Source organism: Protomyctophum parallelum (assembly GCF_964188405.1).
Source record: "Protomyctophum parallelum genome assembly, chromosome: 3".
NCBI lineage: Eukaryota > Metazoa > Chordata > Actinopteri > Myctophiformes > Myctophidae > Protomyctophum > Protomyctophum parallelum.
Genome location: NC_139698.1, coordinates 39,526,384 through 39,544,625, shown reverse-complemented (window position 1 = coordinate 39,544,625; position 18,242 = coordinate 39,526,384). Strand labels below are relative to the sequence as shown.

General features: G+C 39.9%; 1 long non-coding RNA gene across 1 annotated transcript; it reads left to right on the top strand.

Annotated features, from left to right (window-relative positions):
• Positions 1-10,306: 10,306 nt before the first annotated feature.
• LOC310856177 lies at positions 10,307-18,225 on the top strand. Its single transcript, XR_014569054.1, has 7 exons — positions 10,307-10,380; positions 14,010-14,059; positions 15,175-15,207; positions 16,180-16,194; positions 16,548-16,622; positions 16,884-16,908; positions 17,162-18,225. It is a non-coding gene; the product is annotated as an uncharacterized lncRNA (long non-coding RNA).
• Positions 18,226-18,242: the final 17 nt, after the last annotated feature.

Below are 18,242 nucleotides of genomic sequence, written 5' to 3'. Positions count from 1 at the left end.
GCTTTTCTCCATTGCTCTGTAAAGCACTTTGAGATGCATTTCATGTCATGAAAGGTGCTGCAGCTATACAAATAAAGTTGTATTATTATTATTATTATTATTAAGTGTTTCTCAGTTTTATATGTATGTGTGTATGTATATGTAGACCTATGTGTGTATATGTATATGTAGATATGCATATATATATGGATGTTTGTATGCATGTATATATTCATTTATTTACCTTTCTTTCTATCCTTGATGTGTTTTAATGTGATGTTATGCTTTGTTATTTCTGATGTTCTTGATGTTCTTTATGATTGTTGTTTTTAAAAAAAATCATTCATTCATTCATTCATTCAAATGCTTAATAATACCATACTGTGTGGACACTTGCACTTTGTATTTTGCTCTGCATAATAAGAGCGATTCAATCAGTAAATAAAAAACAACCAGGATGGCAGGGCAATGCAAATGTATCTCATTTTTCTAATAATGCTCGGATATGACAATGTGTTTATTATGAAACACTCTCCTTCCTAATTTGTTTTGACTCATTGAACCAATAAGGCCTGTGGATGGCATTTTAACATTTCTGTCTGAGGCTGGGACTACAGGAAACATCTGCCTCATGCCCTGAAGCCTGATTTATAGTTCATCGTACAATGTTCTAAAATGGATTAAAATAGCCTATCTACACTGCAGTAAAAGCTCACAACACGTTGCATCCGGGATGTGTCATGAGCATGTAGATCTGCTATCTCTGGTGCACAACACCGTGGTGATGGATCATAGGAGATATGAATGAGGGCCCACAGTATGAAGTGCAGAAACTGGGCAGGAAATATTTGTCATTACTTCTTCAAGCTTGCTATGCCTTGCTGGAACACACTGACCTTTCACTGTGATACTAATATGTTTTTTAATCCTGTCAGTTCCACTTTGGTGATTTCATCTGACGCGAGCATGGTAGATGTAAACTAAATCATCAGATGTGGATCAGTCAGATCGCTAACCTCATTCAAAAATGTAAATATGTTCTGAATTCCATGAGGAATTGATCAATAATGTCCTGACTGTGGTTTCAAATAGAAGGGATGTTTGGGCATGACGTTTTTTTGTTAAATTAATTCTGTTAATCTCATTGACTGCCACCATTGAGGCTGTCACTTCCCTACTGGGTTCACAGTCAGGATCTTTTATTTTTTACCCAAATGAACCAGGACTTTTGGACGTCTATTGTGCATGATTGTGCAATGTTAAGCTTTGTAATGATTATGGTCTGTATAGGAGATGTTCTTAAAGACCAAAGGAAACCAACTGAATCCACTCAAATTAACAGATTTAAATGGTGCACTGTTGTAGTTGTCAGAACCCTGCTTTCAGTGTTCATAAAAGCAGACCGCACTGCAGTTCACTTGTTTAGCCACTAGAGAGCAGCATGTATTTGTAAAATAGTAAGCAAGGTATATTAAGAGTCTCAAGAATCAAGTTATTCAACCAGCATTATTATTATATTATTGCAGGTGCTTGAAAAGCACCTGGACTACATTTGCTACTACCTCTAGTAGCGACTGCAGTGGACACTTTTTCATGATTGGCTGCCTCTTCTCTATAGGCTGCCTCTAAGCCAATGGGAGACGTACCCATAAAACCCATTGTCTGTGAAGCTGTGAGCTGAGGCAGAGGCACACAAACTGATTACCGTATACTGTAACTGTATGTTCATAAACGGCTAATTTCTGCAACTGGTAGTTATGACTGAGTCATTCTTGTTTTTTACATGACTTGTTTTTAATATGAATACATACTGAGGTCAATCCACTTTCTATTTAACCAACTGAAAACCTAAGCAATGTTAATGATTAAAATGAATGTCTTCGTTTTTTACATTATTAACAACATTATATTACACACGCTTGATACTTTATGCCAAAAATGTAATGATGAATATATCCTCTTCCTCAAACAACAAACTATTTACTTTGTTGTTTGTTGTTTGTTGTTTTGCTGAAGCTGTAATCTAAATGTATATGTATTTTACCTCTATAATTGTCATTTTCTGTTGGCTTTGCAGTGCACATAATATTTGTAAATAGGAGCTTGTACACATAAGGTTTGTTGAAAATGTCTGCATAATGGATGCTAGCTTGTACACATAAGGTTTGTTGAAAATGTCTGCATAATGGGATGCTATTGTATTAGCTGAGCATCATTTTCTGTGTGTGTGTGTGTGTGTGTGTGTGTGTGTGTGTGTGTGTGTGTGTGTGTGTGTGTGTGTGTGTGTGTGTGTGTGTGTGTGTGTGTGTGTGTGTGTGTGTGTGTGTGTGTGTGTGTGCGTGCGTGCATGGTGTGTGCGTGCATGCGTGCGTCCAGAGGTATTTCATTCTTCCGCCAATCTGTTCCAACTCCCAGCTTTAACTTCTTACCTATAGCACTGCACTGTCGATCTGCAGTACACCACATAACCACATACTGCATAAAGTTAACATTAAGTACAGTATAATAGCTCAAACAAACTACGGCAGTCTATCCATTTCTCCGTTTAAGGTCAGCCTTCATGTTGAAATATTTGTAGTATATTTAGTTGAATATTTTGTAGCAAATTTAGAAAACCCACCAGATACCGAGTGTACCTCTGCCGATCGGCCAGCCACGAGGTTCCATCACACAATTTCTGATGAATTGAAAATGGTGGGCCCTGTTGTAAAGTAGAGCTTTATCATGGTTCGTCCACAAAGTAACAGTTTATGTATTGACTTTCAATCAATCAAAAACAATCATTACCACACAACCTGAGGTTAGAAAGAGGGCAGAGAGGAGGGGATGTGTGTGTGTGTGTTCGCGGCGCATGCGTGCTTGCGTGCGTGCGTGAGTGTGTTCAGGTGTTTTTCTTATTCGAGAAAACAAGAGCTCACAGTTCAATTTGCAGCCTTGGCTGCTAGTGTATAAAAGCTTATACCTTTCATTTACTGTTCATAGTTCATCATGTTTTCTTATGCTTTAGTAGGCTACACTTTAAAGCTTTGCTGTTTTTCCCTTGGCCTGCAAGTTCAATGTATGAAAGGTTCTTCCTTGTATACACACTGTGTCATTGAATGTGTTCCCTTGGCACAGTTAACTCTACAAAGTAAACAGACATCTGGGTGTTCAACCTATAGCACCATATATCAGTCTACAGCTGACCTGCTCAGAATCGTCATCTCAAACAAAAGAGCAATAGAGTTATCTTTCTTGTAACAGATAATGAACCTAATAGTGGTTACTCTGAATTGATGCCACCATGCATGCAGCCTTGTCTCACATCTTCTCAACATAATAGAAGACATCACTCTGGAGTCTGGACTCAAGATGTATTGGTTATTTAATAGTTTTTGGCCAACATGTAGATAGATTATGTGCAGACATAATGATTGCATAAATAATCAGGGAGTGCCAGTAAATTATTAGGGGCACCCAATGCAGAAGACTTGCAACGATTTCTCTCTACTGGGAGGTGTGAATTACAGTAGCCTCATTGTCTCCTGTTATTTGAGGGTCTGTGATCATCTTCCAGCAACATGAATACACAATATTACAAGCAGTCTGACACTAAGATTCTCCACATTCAGTATGAATACAATAGCCATAGTGGCTGGTCAAAACTTCACACGCCACCTGCCTGTGCTTTTGAAACACTCACATAATGGAATAGTGGAATTAATATACTGTAAAGAGGTCAGCACTAGCACATTTAAAACGTAGATCACTGTGCCAGAATATTATTATTTTATTATTTATTATTATTTTGACTGCATTCATTTAGTGAAACTTAATGGTCTGATTTGACTCAATAATATATCAAGCACAGAATTTCAGTCTCCTCCACACCATGGATTACTTTTTAAACGGTTCAGTTATCAAACTGTTACTGACATGGTGAACAACTCTGTTTTGCTGTTGCATGCTGGGTGGTTCACTACAGTCAGAGTCAATCAGCAGGAGAGAATTCTCTCGTCTCGTTGATTCAACAGAGGTGGTATGGAGCAATGTGTTTACTCAGCTGCTTAGTAACACCATAGTTCACTCCAAGGCAGTGCCCAGCCTTATTATGAGTACTGTAGCTTTGTATAGTGGGTAATATTCATACTTTAAATAAAACCTTTAAAACAAACAGTCTCGCCATCACAGCTAGAAGGTCCTGGGGGCGTGTTCTCTCCTCCACAGTCCGCATCATCAGCGCCCATACCCCAGGTTGGCAGAAAGGGCCTTTCTGTGTGGAGTTTACATGTTCTCCCCGTGTCCCCTAGGGTAGGTAAGAAATGCAGTAATCTTGGTCTCTAAATCGCCTCCCCCTGGCCAGCTGGGGAACCTGACGGAGGGGAAAGGAACTGGCTCGAATAACGTTACTGATAGATAATTTTGTTTATTTTATGGGTGAATGGTCCTTTGACCTTTTGACCTTTTAATCTGGTTGCCCTGTGTAGTGACTTCACGCTGTCTTATGGCGTTTAGTTAGTAAGAATTATTATTGCACTGTCTGTCTAGAACCCTACATGTAACTGACCTTGAAGGTCTGGCGCTTCCCTTATCAGCCTTGCCATGGCTGAGACTGACAATTTATCCTTTAAAGCCGAGCCAACCTCTGTGCTCTTCCGGTTTAGGGTCTGTGTTTTTCCATCCAGTTCCTCGGTCTTGCCACGTCTACTTTGTTTCATTCTCCATTTTGTATTGACGAAGTATAAATACTGTCTCTCATTTTGAAACGGTAGAGAGAAGCCATTTACCAACCAGACCCCTCGGGTCTGGGGGAATTTGATTGTAAATGATGCTGTATGTGAATCTTGTTCTGTCTCTCCGAAACAATATATAAAAATGACTAAAGCCTCACTTTGATATGGATGTCTCTCCTTGGGTGGACTCAGGTAACATTTTGGCATTTATTGGGTAATCCTCCTGATGTAACAGTGTTTATATTGGCTATTTACTTATTTTATCCTGGTAAAAGATAAAGTTAAGTATATATTGTAATTGGATTACTCCTAAAAGTATTCTGAGAGCTCCGGTGCATCTTGGCTCTCTGCTCCGGAGCGCTCTCAGCTTCTAGCCCTCTGCTATCGAAGCTTATCATTGATCATTCTTAGTCTTTATTTTAATAATACAGTCCTTGCATTTTAATGATGGGATAATAAAATACCCATCATAACGTGCTACGTCCAACCAGGGAAACTCCCCTGTCAGGGACTCCTCATGAATAGAAGGAAGCATGAAGTCAGTCCGTTGCTCTCCCCAGGTTGGCAGAGGGAGTGTAGCGCCCAGAATTACACTACTAGACTAGAAAAACATGGGTTACAAAAATCGTGGTATACATTTTTTATATAAAAATAATAATAATAGGTTTGATTGTAGGTTTCCTACAATCAAGCCGTAACCACTATCCCTATCCCTATTTTGGTTTAGGGTTATTTTTTGGGCATGCCATAGGCGGGTCACAATGTGATGCGTTGTAGAGCTTGTAAACTCAGGTATTTTGGCTATTAGCAATGTACGTATAGGGCTTAAGTGGTCAATAAGTCCCATTACTTGATAACAATGCTGTCATGGGGGCCGGCCATCCATTGCACCAATCTGTAGAGAGTTTGAGAAACCAGTCCCTATTGAAGTAGTATTAAGATAAGATCAAAGTAAGATGTAGACAACAAACGTGTTTGCTACCTTGAAGCGTTGTAAATACTTTCCTTCCACCCTGTGTGTGTATGTGTGTGTGTGTGTGTGTGTGTGGTGTCCTTCACAGGTTCCTACTAACTGATTGGATTACACCCTGTTGCTGTGTAAGCTAACCTGTTCTCAGCCCTTTAGCGTCTGTTTAGGGACAAACACTGTGAATAGCACCAATAGAGGTGTGTGTGTGTGTGTGTGTGTGTGTGTGTGTGTGTGTGTGTGTGTGTGTGTGTGTGTGTGTGTGTGTGCGCGCGCGCGCGTGTGTGTGCGTGCATGCGCGCGCGTGCGTGCGTGTGTGTGTGTGTGTGTACAGAATGATAACCTGCATTGTGAGGAGTGTTCTTGTGATGACCTTTTGCTGCAACAGAATCAATTTGACATGCAATACCCGAGGAACCAGAAGTTAAAGAATGACAAAGTTAGAAATCACAAGTGAAAACAAGTCATGGAAAGCAAGGAGGCTAATTTACTAGGAGGAATCACTGGTGCAGTGACATGGACACAATCCCTTGCCCGCTTCCTACTGACCACCACTGCCAGGATTTGAAACATATGGGACCTCCAGTGAAGTGTTTCCCACTACACCATGCCCACTGGAATACATGTTTACAAAACTCTGATTCTGGCCTCTAAAGCAACCAAAGGTATGGCACTCCTCCTCCCCCATATCTTCAAAGTCTGATCGTACCCTACAAACCCTCCCACGTGCTCAGATCAGCCAACGCAGCGAAGCTGGAAGAACATTACTAAAAACGCCGGGACAACACTCGTCACACGTCCCAAACCCTTCTCCCTTCTGGCTCCAAAACTATGGAATGCACTTCCCATTGCAATCAGAACTGCAGACTCACTTCAGAAACTTTATACATCCACGTATGATAACAGGCAGCATCCTAAGGTTAGCAAGGAATATCACCTCAAACACTAGCCATGTGTTATATGGAGAATTTAGGTTGCTACCTTCAGGAACGAGATAGGCCTATACAATACAATAAGGTCAAAACAGAAAGAGTCCTTGGCTTGAACGTCTAGTCTACCACTCCATATTGTCTCTCTTGTGTTTCTGTCATCACCTGTTGCCTCTCTATCTGTTCTCAGATTATTGTATTATCACTTGTCAAGAGTGCCTGCGCAGCATGCACACGCACGCACGCACGCGCACGCGCGCACGCACGCACGCACGCACGCACGCACGCACACACACACACACACACACACACACACACACACACACACACACACACACACACACACACACACACACACACACACACACACACACACACACTTTAACCACCATGTGTGTGTCTCTCCTCTCTGTCGCTATCTCTAGCACTAGTTTGGAGGTTGATGTGTGTCTTTGCTCTGTTGCTGTGCTGTGACTGTGCAAGGTATAAATAGTCCCTGATAGCAACACGTCACTGCCTTGGTGGTTCATCACACACACATGCACACACGCAAGCAAACACGTACAGAAGTACACCCGTGAAATCACATTAACATGTGTTTGTACTGATTTATAAGTTACTAAGTACACAAACGGAAATAAAAGATACCTTCACGTACTTTAATCGACACTGGAATAATTTAATACACAGGACCACAATGGAAACAAGCCTCTAGGGCTTTTTGTGTTATCCTTTTATCATAATTGTAAAATCGTACCACTGTACTATTTGCAAACTGTTAATAATCAATCAATCAATCAAACAAACAAACAAACAATCAAACAATATTGCAAAGAGAGATTGTCCGCACACATAGACACACATTTGAATGTCAGAAAATTGACAGATGGTTTTATTTATCATTTTTTCCTCCCCCCTATTAGATTCTCAAGTATATATGACAAATTGCCATCTCCAGATAATTAGATATTCTGCCCATGATAGCTGAGACAGAACAGTATTTATCCAACTTTATTGCATTTGTCTTTTGCAATCCTCCCAGGCCATGGAGCACAAGTTTGTGAACGTGGCCCAGAGTCCCAAACACAAGAATGATAAGTTGATAAGTTGACAGTTATATCCCAAGGCCATAATAGGTTCCACCAAAGGCTGATATTTCATAAGTTTGCATGTAAAACAAGTGACAATATACAAATCAAATGGGCAGCCTCAAAGATAACAGGTTTTCTAATTTCATTAATGAACACAATATTGGGATATTTGGAATATCTTGCAGTGAATTGACATGTGTGTCATTGTAATCAAACCAGTCTAGTTTTACAGTGCTGTATTTACTGTTTATACAGTTTTGTTGTCCTTTCCTGTACTTGTCTGATCTTGTCCGAGACCAGATCCACCATGTCTGGCAATGTACAGTGACAGCCCTTTATAGTGGCTGCAACCATTTGATAGCTAAATAAAACATCTCCCCCTTCCTGGGTTTAGCAGAAAGGATAGGCCTGTCAACCATCAAACTACAATCTTTTTGTTCTTCAGTGCCTGGAGGGAGAAATAGAGAAGAGGGGTAAAATATTTGATCTCTCTTATTAAAATAAGAGAGATGGAGGGAAGAGGATAAAGCAATGAGCAGAGAGACAGATAGAGAAAAGCATGAAATGAGAGATAGAACCCCCTTAATTTGGTGTCACAGAACTTACCTCTGTCTGTCTGTCTGTCTGTCTGTCTGTCTGTCTGTCTGTCTGTCTGTCTGTCTGTCTGTCTGTCTGTCTGTCTGTCTGTCTGTCTGTCTGTCTGTCTGTCTGTCTGTCTGTCTGTCTGTCTGTCTGTCTGTCTGTCTGTCTGTCTGTCTGTCTGTCTGTCTCTCTCTCTCTCTCTCTCTCTCTCTCTCTCTCTCTCTGTCTCTCTCTCTAATAATCAGATGTTTATTTCCTGTGTCTGTTCAGACTCCAGCCTTCAGGGTTAGAACATTAAATCTCATTTTATCATTGCAGTTTTTGTCTTCATACTTTCTATAATAAATCCCTGACACAAGATCTTGTTTTAAGTCACAACTCAAACCCAAACAACCCAAAACAACACAACATATTTCAGTCCTACAGAAGGCTTGAAAGGAAACAATTTGTTGTTAGTATAGTAACCAAAGACAAAGACTTTGTCTTTGGTTATACTATACTATAGTATAACCAAAGACAAATTCGACCCGTCAGTTTGCTTATAAAAAAGGGTTGGCCGTCCACTTCATTATGAAGCACCTAGATAAGTCAAATAAGAATCATGTAAAGGTGCTGTTCTCAGATTATTCTTCAGCTTTCAATAGACTTCTCTTCAGCTTTCAATACATACAGGTAGATGGTACAACTGAATCCATATACTAAATTCACTGGTATGCTTATTTTCTTAATTTAACAGAGTAGGGTGAAAGTGAACACAACCCTCTCTGGTATTAACTACTAATTTCGGTGCTCCCCAGAGGTGTCAGCTGTACTTCTCACCCTTTATACTGACAGCTGTCTTACTGAGGAATATCTGTCTGATGTCACACTTACAGACCAGACACTGGCACTGTCATACCAGACCAATACATTATCTAAACTACTCTGATGATGCAGTTTTGATTACTCTCTTAGATAGTTCCAGTGATCCTGGACTGCATGCACCAATAACACAGAGTAAATAAGGTGGTTGAGTGGAGTGATAACAACGCTCTCATCATTAACACAAAAAAGACAGAAGAGATTCAAAGATTGTTGGACCACCACTTGAGAAAATCTATATCCATGTATGATAACAGCATCCTAAAGGTAGCAAGAAATATCACCTCAAATACTAGCAATGTTTTGTATCGAGTATAGGTTGCTGCCTTCAGGAAGGAGATATGATGTTCCAGCATACAATAAGGTCAGACTGAAGAGGTCCTTTGTCCATCAGTTGACTTTGAGGCTTAATCAGAAGTTTGGCCAGGACTAGACTGAGCTGTGGACATTTCTCTTGTCTTTGATTTTATGTATGTCATTTTGTTTTCTCTGTGTTATGTCAATTAAGGCCGCTGGGTCGCAAGACACATTTCAGTGCAAGCTGACAATAAAGTACTATATCAGGGGTAGAGTGGCCGGATGGTAACCGCAAGGTTGCCAGTTTGAACCCGGGCTCCCCCAGAGTTAGTGTCGAAGTGTCCTTGAGCAAGACACTGAACCCCTAATTGCTCCTGATGTGCTGGTTGGTGCCTTGCATGGTTTCCGCCACCATCGGTGTATGAATGTGTGCGTGAATGGGTGAATGTAAATGTAATGAACAATCTATGTAAAGCGCCTTGGATAAAGGTGCAATATAAATGCACCATATCATATCATATCATATCATATCATATCATATCATATCATATCATATCATATCATATCATATCATATCATATCATATCATATCATATCATATCATATCATATCATATATTTAACTGTCAATCATTAAAAGCCAATCATGAGATAATGTGTGTGATGTCTATCTCTCTCTCTCACACACGCACGCACGCGCCCGCACGCACAGAAATGTTTGTGGAATAACATACAGTGCCACTAGTTACCTCTACAGTAGGCACAGTTGCACACACACCGTTTCCAAATGTGTACACACATACACACTTGCACGTGCACTCGCAGATGTTTCCATCCAAAACATAGGGGAGGGACAGATCCTATCAATTCAGGTAAAGTCTAAAAGAGATCTTTTAAACTCAACAGTTTCTCAGGACCTTTCTCTTTCATCTACACACCTCAGCACCTACGTCCAAAGCTCAGGTAAGCTCTGTGCAAGGTGGGATGGTTTTACCTCCATGCAATAGCATCTGAGTACTTTCATCAATACAATTGATCAGGATTGTGGCTTACTATCGGTTCATAGGCATTTCAATAATTTGCTAGAGAAAATAAGTTATGATGGAATTTGTGGAATTTGTGATGGCACCTTATATTGCTTTCAAATGTTTTTTGTGTTCTTTTAGGTTTTATGTATTTGTATTTAGGGACAGTCCATGTGTGCAGGGCAGGCCACACATATTGTTAAAAGAATAGCACATTGTTGTGTCTGAAGACCAGAGTAAAAGTGCCAGTTCTTTATTGTATTTTTGAAATAAAGGTAGGATAATAGAAGAGGGCAATGGCTGATTGGTTCACAGTCGTAAGATGTGAAGGACATACTGTACAATCTGAATCTATGACCTTGAATCATGTCATAGGCACTCACAGCTACAGTACATCGGCCTGATTTTTAGGCAGGTTCCAAATGTCTACTGAAATGTATTCATGTAGCACTTTCAGCTGAATACCAACCATGAGATAGTTATAACTTGAATACAAATTCAAAAATAGTTTGCAGTAGTTGTGTTGGTGACAGAAATGGCTACATGCATGATTTTGTATCTACAAACGTCTAGTTAAGACCAATAATAACTAATGATGCCTTTGAGGCAAAGCTACAATTGTTGTGTTTTATTCAAATTTCATGAATTGTGGTATGTGCTTGGGTGAATGGATAATAGTTTCAGCACTGATGGGACAAAATAAGTGTGGATATTAATGGAAATGGGAAGTTTCACATTACTGGATTTTTCTCCGTCAATTGCGCCTTCTCATCCAATTTGCAAGTTAAACATTGACTGATGTCAATTACACTTGCACGCACGCACGCACGCACGCACGCACGCACGCACGCACGCACACACACACACACACACACACACACACACACACACACACACACACACACACACACACACACGTAGATGATGACCTTCATGTTCTTTTAGCAAAGAGTTATAGGACAGAGTTGTTTTTATTATTATTATTAATTTTGTCTCATTGGACGTGTTTACAAAGCTCCATAAAGGAGAAATGCTGTGCAAAGACTCTCCTAAGAATATTTAGACATACTTTATATACAGTACAGACACACAACAATTTGTATCCCTCTCTCTCTCTGTCATGTATTTCCAGCTGCATCTGAGAGACTTGCCAGGAAATAACCTATTCCTTTAAAGTAAATCTCCTCTTTATTACAAACAGCTGGAAAAAAGACAATGTGCAGAGACAAACTGGTTGAAGCCAGAGTGATGCAGAGCAGGCCAGAATAGACAAGCATGTGATCTCCAAACCATGCTGGTTGTTGTACCCTGCAGGCCCTAGGCTGCTCCAAGGTCAGCTAGAGGTTACATGGAGGTTGTTTGAGATGTGGGTGTGTGTTCATTATTTTTATTTGCATGTAGGATATTTTTGAGTGGTTCAACCACTCCAAAGAACAGCAATGTCCGTGTTAAAGGGACACTTCACCCTTTTTGCAAAAAAATATATGTTAATGACATTTAGAAGCTTTAGATCACTTTCCTGGGGGTATTTATGTGTGTAATATGTGGTTTTAGTTATTTTAGATTGTAGCAGTGAGCCTGTTGTCTCTGATGTCATGGACACTGGTCTCACTACCTTCCTGGACTACAATTCCCATAATTCTTTGGTGCACTGCTCCTCCTTGTGGATAGGGGGAGAGCTGTCTTACTGAGACAACATGTAGTCCAGGAAGGAAGTGAGCCCAGTGTCCATGACATCAGAGACAACAGGCTCACTGCTACAATCTAAAATATCTAAAACCACATATTACACACATAAAGATCTCCAGGAAAGTGTTCTAAAGCTTCTAAACATCATTAACATATATTTCTTTGCAAAAAGGGTGAAGTGTCCCTTTAACCTATGTGACTATGTATGTGACTATGAGTACCAGTAGGGGCAAAAGTGGTGCTGTTGTGCCAGAAACAGAGAGAGATAGTACTGCACTGTTGCCTGCTAATGAGAGAGAGAGAGGGGGGGGGGGGGGCAGGGGGAGAGGGGAGTTGCACCACTCAGTTCACACGGGTGTGATTTTTCACTTACACTTGACAAAAGTTCATCGCAAAACATGTTGACGACTTGACGACAATTACTAGGCTACAGAGTATAAATTTGGTCTAAGAAGAGACAGGAGGGTGCAACACATTCTCACAAATAACTATTTATATATTCATGTACACATGAGTACATATACATAACATAACAGAATTGATGTACATTTTGAGAAAAATCTTGAGAAGCTATGTTTATCCCAGCTATACCGGCATTGTGGATTTTGAAGATACAGTATATTCCCAATTTTAACTGTAATTTATTTCCAGTGTATAGAATTATGTCATAGAATTGTTTATTTATTTGTTCTAATCTAAAAGTCAGGCTGCATAAACACTGTAGAATGTAGCCTATTACAGTCGTTAGTGATTAGCCACTTAAGTCCCATAAGTACGTTGTAACAGTTGAGTGACGAATAGCAAAAGTAGCTGATCTACAAGCTCACAATGTTTTGCGATGCATTGTAAGTTTGTAGATGCCATGCTCAAAATAGGGTCACCGGTTTAAAAGTGGTTAATGAATGTGGCATGAAAGAATTGCAAATAATAATACCTTTTAGTGGACTAACAGAATTGCGATGTACGAGATTGGATAAACTCATGGAAAGGCTGTCTGGAGGGAGGCTAGAGTAACGTTGTCTCCATAACAAAACAATGACCCGCTGTTTATTCTCCAAACACCCTGAATGCACCCCTGCTGATGAAACACTGTCCTCCCTCACACCACAGGAACATTCCTCCTCTAGCGGAGGAAGGGAAGGTGTGGGGGGCAGTGAGAGGAGGACTTGGGGGAAGGATGTCAGGAGAGGAGAGAGTAAAAATGAGAGGGATTGAATGAAGGAGGGAAAGATATGAGGAAAAAGGAGACAAATAGGATCAAACTAAACTCAATCTTTGTTTATAAAACACATTTACAATCACCAAAGTTCAACCAAAGTTATATATAAGGTTGAATAAAGAACGAGACTGACAAAAGAAAAACAGATCAAGACAAAAAGACAAATAAATAGGCATGACAATGTATTACGAACATAAATAAAAGGGCTACAAACACCATTGGCGACAGTGGCTCAGGGGTAGAGTACACTTGTAGAGCAGCCGGTCCCAGGCTCCCCAGAGTTAGTGTCGAAGTGTCCTTGAGCAGGACACTGACTGAACCCCTAATTGCTCCCGATGTACAGGTTGGTTCCTTGCATGGTTTCCTCCGCCATCGGTGTGTGAATGGGAGAATGAAATGCACAATCTATATAAAGCGCCATATAAATGCACCATTACCATTGTAGAGTTATAAAATGATAAATTGATCATTAATGAGTAGAGAAGACGTGACATTTGATTAGAGGGTTGAGAGATGGGAAGCAGCCTCAGTTCATCAGAAAAAGACATGTGGTAATGCACAGAGATTTAATAATAACATCTGGACAGCGCTTTATCTGCTTGAGTGTTATATTAAAGTCAATCACCACTACACACTCATAAACCTCTCTTCCTCTTCAGACAGGTTGTGCTGAAGATGGGACACTTCTCTGTATTGGCTGTGCTGGCAGGTAAATATATTGGTTATTATTGATAGATAATTTTGTATATTTTATGGGTGAATGGTCCTTTGATCTTTTGACCTTTTAATCTGGTTGCCCTGTGTAGTGACTTCACGCTGTCTTATGGCGTTTAGTTAGTAAGAATTATTATTGCACTGTCTGTCTAGAACCCTACATGTAACTGACCTTGAAGGCCTTGCGCTTCCCTTATCAGCTCGTTGTAGCTGAGACTGACAATTTATCCTTTAAAGCCGAGCCCACCTCTGTGCTCTTCCGGTTTAGGGTCTGTGTTTTTCCATCCAGTGCCCAAAACTACATATCCCTGTACATTGAGTAAGATGTTCCTCGGTCTTGCCACGTCTACTTTGTACCATTCTCCATTTTGTATTGAAGTAGTATAAATACTGTCTCTCATTTTGAGACGGTAGAGAGAAACCATTTACCAACCAGACCCCTCGGGTCTGGGGGAATTTGATTGTTAATTATGCTGTATGTGAATCTTGTTCTGTCTCTCCGAAACAATATATAAAAATGACTAAAGCCTCACTTTGATATGGATGTCTCTCCTTGGGTGGACTCAGGTAACATTTTGGCATTTATTGGGTAATCCTCCTGATGTAACAGTGTTTATATTGGCTATTTACTTATAGTATCCTGGTAAAAGCTAAAGTTAAGTATATATTGTAATTGGATTACTCCTAAAAGTATTTCCAGAGCTCCGATGCATCTTAGCTCTCTGCTCCGGAGCGTTCCCAGTAACATAGCTCTCAAGCTATCGAAGCTATTTATAGTCTCTAAATTCATACAGTCCTTTCATAGTTGTTATGGGTGTTTTAGCGATAAAATACCCATCAATTATTACTGGCATCAGGAAATTGTTTTATATCTGCAATTTGGCATTTTCTTTAGTACAACTCACCAATATGACAATATATGAGTTATGCTGAAAACATTACCCTAGACTAGAGCCATGCAGGAATTCTTGTAGCATTGCAACATGTTTAAAATAAAAGTCTAAGATAAAATCTGTTTTGTTCCCGTTACATCAGTACCCTGGCAACATGCAAAGAAACAATCAGACCCTTGCCTCCTTAGTAAATTAACATGTTTCATCTATCTTTCAGTTCTGTTTGGCTTCTTCGCTGAAACTGAAGCAAGTAAGATAACTTCTCTTTTAATCAAAGTCAAAGAAGCATTTGCTGTAAGACAGGTTTATTGAGACACCGGATACACTGTACCTGATACTGACTACTGTGTTTCCATAGCAATATATACCCTGACCATGTAATTGTTCAAAATAATTGACTTGTTCCTCTCAAGTTGTCATGGTAGTCACAGACATTCTATGTAGGTGCCGGACCCATAGAAGAGTAAGAAGACACAGCATTAAGCAATACTGAAAACAGAAGATGTTTGCACACTGTTGCACTTGCAGTCAGATTATATATGGCTATACAGGGCTTTTCCTGCCTTTAATTATAGTTTTAAGGTAGAGATGGACAGGAAACAGGGGTTATACAGGGCTTTTTCTGCCTTTATTTATAGTTTCATAGTAGAGATGGACAGGAAACAGGGGGAGAGAGATGGGGAAAGACATGCAGCAACGACCTTCAGAAACTGGAGTCGGGACTCAAACCTAGGCTACTTTTATTGAGACTTGGTAGGAGCCAGTGGTCCAGGCCAGTGGTCCAGGCACTGATGATTACAGTAAAAAGCTCACAGGCCATCATTGTATCTTTTGATTTAATTTATTGAATACTTTATTGACAGTTTGCAGAAGGTCAATACAAGGTCTGCCAAGAGGATTTACAACGCAAGAAAGCAATGTTTCCATTGAGGTCCTTCATATTCAATTCATCTGAACATTTAATGACATACAAATATACAGTACCATGCAAAAACATCATATATGTAGTTAGAAATCACGCTCATATGTATGTTAAACCTATTCAGTATCGGAACAAGAAATAAAAAGAGTAGGTCTGAATAAAAAGATTAACAACATGGTTTGCTTCAACAAAGAGTATCTTTAGAATTAATCTGTTTCCCTTCCCTCTCTTGTTTCTCTTCCCCATTTTGTCACATGACTCCTTCTCCTCTCTACTCCATCATCTGTGTTCTCCCTTCAGGTCAATTTAATTACAGTAAGTACTCATCCATTATAGTTTATGATAAATCCTGTTCCATAAAAAGTATGTATGTGTGTATGTGTGTGTGTGTGTGTGTGTGTGTGTGTGTGTGTGTGTGTGTGTGTGTGTGTGTGTGTGTGTGTGTGTGTGTGTGTGTGTGTGTGTGTGTGTGTGTATACACTGTATGTCTGGCTATGATGAAACATATTTACATGAACATTCTTCAGGTAACAGACAGAAAAACCTCTATCAGCTATTCACTCATGTTACTTGAAGAAATGCATCTTCAAGGTCTGCTTGAGAGCTAAATAGACAGACTGTGATTGTATAATCCATAAAACATTTGTTTAATGTTTCTTAATCCTCAGACTATGAAAGACTGCGAATTGGAGGCCTGATCTGTGCTGGCTTATTGGTGGCTGGAGGAATCGTTGTTATACTTTGTAAGCATTCAAAACCACACACAGCCAGACCTCTCATTTGTTTGAGGACCAGCCGCATGATTGAAATGTGTTACGTCGTAATGTAATCTGTTGTGTCATTCTTATATATATATAATTTTGAAAACTAGGCTTTATGATCAGAGTGATAATGTAATGACTGGCACACTGCTTCTCTAATCTCTACAATAGCATATGCATTAGCTAAATGTGGGTGAGATGTGTTGTGTAACCATGGTAACGCTTCCTGGTTTGTCTCCACAGATAACAAATGTGCCAATAGGAACAAGTAAGACTTACTTCCTGAACTTCCCAGCATAATTGTGTGTGTGTGTGTATGTGTGTGTGTGTGTGTGTGTGTGTGTGTGTGTGTGTGTGTGTGTGTGTGTGTGTGTGTGTGTGTGTGTGTGTGTGTGTGTGTGTGTGTGTGTGTGTGTGTGTGTGTGTGTGTGTGTGTGTGTGTGTGTGTGTGTGTGTGTGTTCTATCCTGATTTTCTCTAACTAACTAACTTTCTTTCTCTTGGTTTCTCCTCCCATTGTAGGAAAGCAGAGGATGACACCAGTGAAATTTGAGAACGCAGAGGGGCCACAGATGTCTGACAAACCAGTTTCTACCAAAAGGAGTAGATGACATGCAGATGGGTGGGGTGATGGTGCAGTGGGTGGGGGCTTTAACAACACACAGGCCTGGGCAAGACAATGTAGATTTGGTTAATTTGAGTCCTTTTGGGGTGAGGTTGATTCATCTCACCAGATGCTTGAAACACATCATAAAATTATACACCTTTGCTATGTTTAATGTTCAAATGTATTTGTTTTGACCAAATTGTTCGCCATTTTTTCCGATCATGGGGGATCATCAACCAAATAAAAAAACAGTATTTAAATGTTGGAGTTTAGTTAAACAATAGTTTGTTAAGCCATTATTCATATTCATGGTATTTTAGTGATGTTGATGCATGTGTCATGGCGTGTTTCCATTGATAATGTAGACTATTTGATGCTGTTTGTTTTCATGTTATAGGTGGGACTTGACTGTACCTATGTTCCCCAGGTTATATGTTCCCTACCCCGCAAAAAAGGTTATTTGTTCCCCGCGACAAAGAGAGTCAACCAGGTGCTCAGGTGCAATAAAAGTAAAATAAATAAATAAAGTGGACTGGTGCTATAAAGATCCGTGGGACTGGAATACTAGAACAAAAAGGTTAAAAATGAGAGGGTGGATACAAATCAAGGTAGAGCTACTTTATTTCAGGGCATCATACCTGCCCCGATGAAGACTCCTGTGAGTCGAAACATGTTGGCTGTTTTTAACTTTTCTAAATAAAGTACCTTGATTTTTATCCACCCTCTCCTCTTTTTTAACCTTTTTGAGTGCTCGGATCGCCACCTTTTGTTATTTGTTCCCCGCTTACAACAATAAACCTAACCCTAAACCTATAGGCGGCTATAGGTATAAAGTGGGGAACATATAGAACCCAGGGAATATAGAACCTGGGGATGATCCGGGACTCTTATAGGTTATAGCCTACAGACAATAGGGCAGACAAATGAAAAGTATGTGTGCACATCAAGATCTGAATAAATGATACAATTCTAAACATTTTTTATTATCCTTCGGAT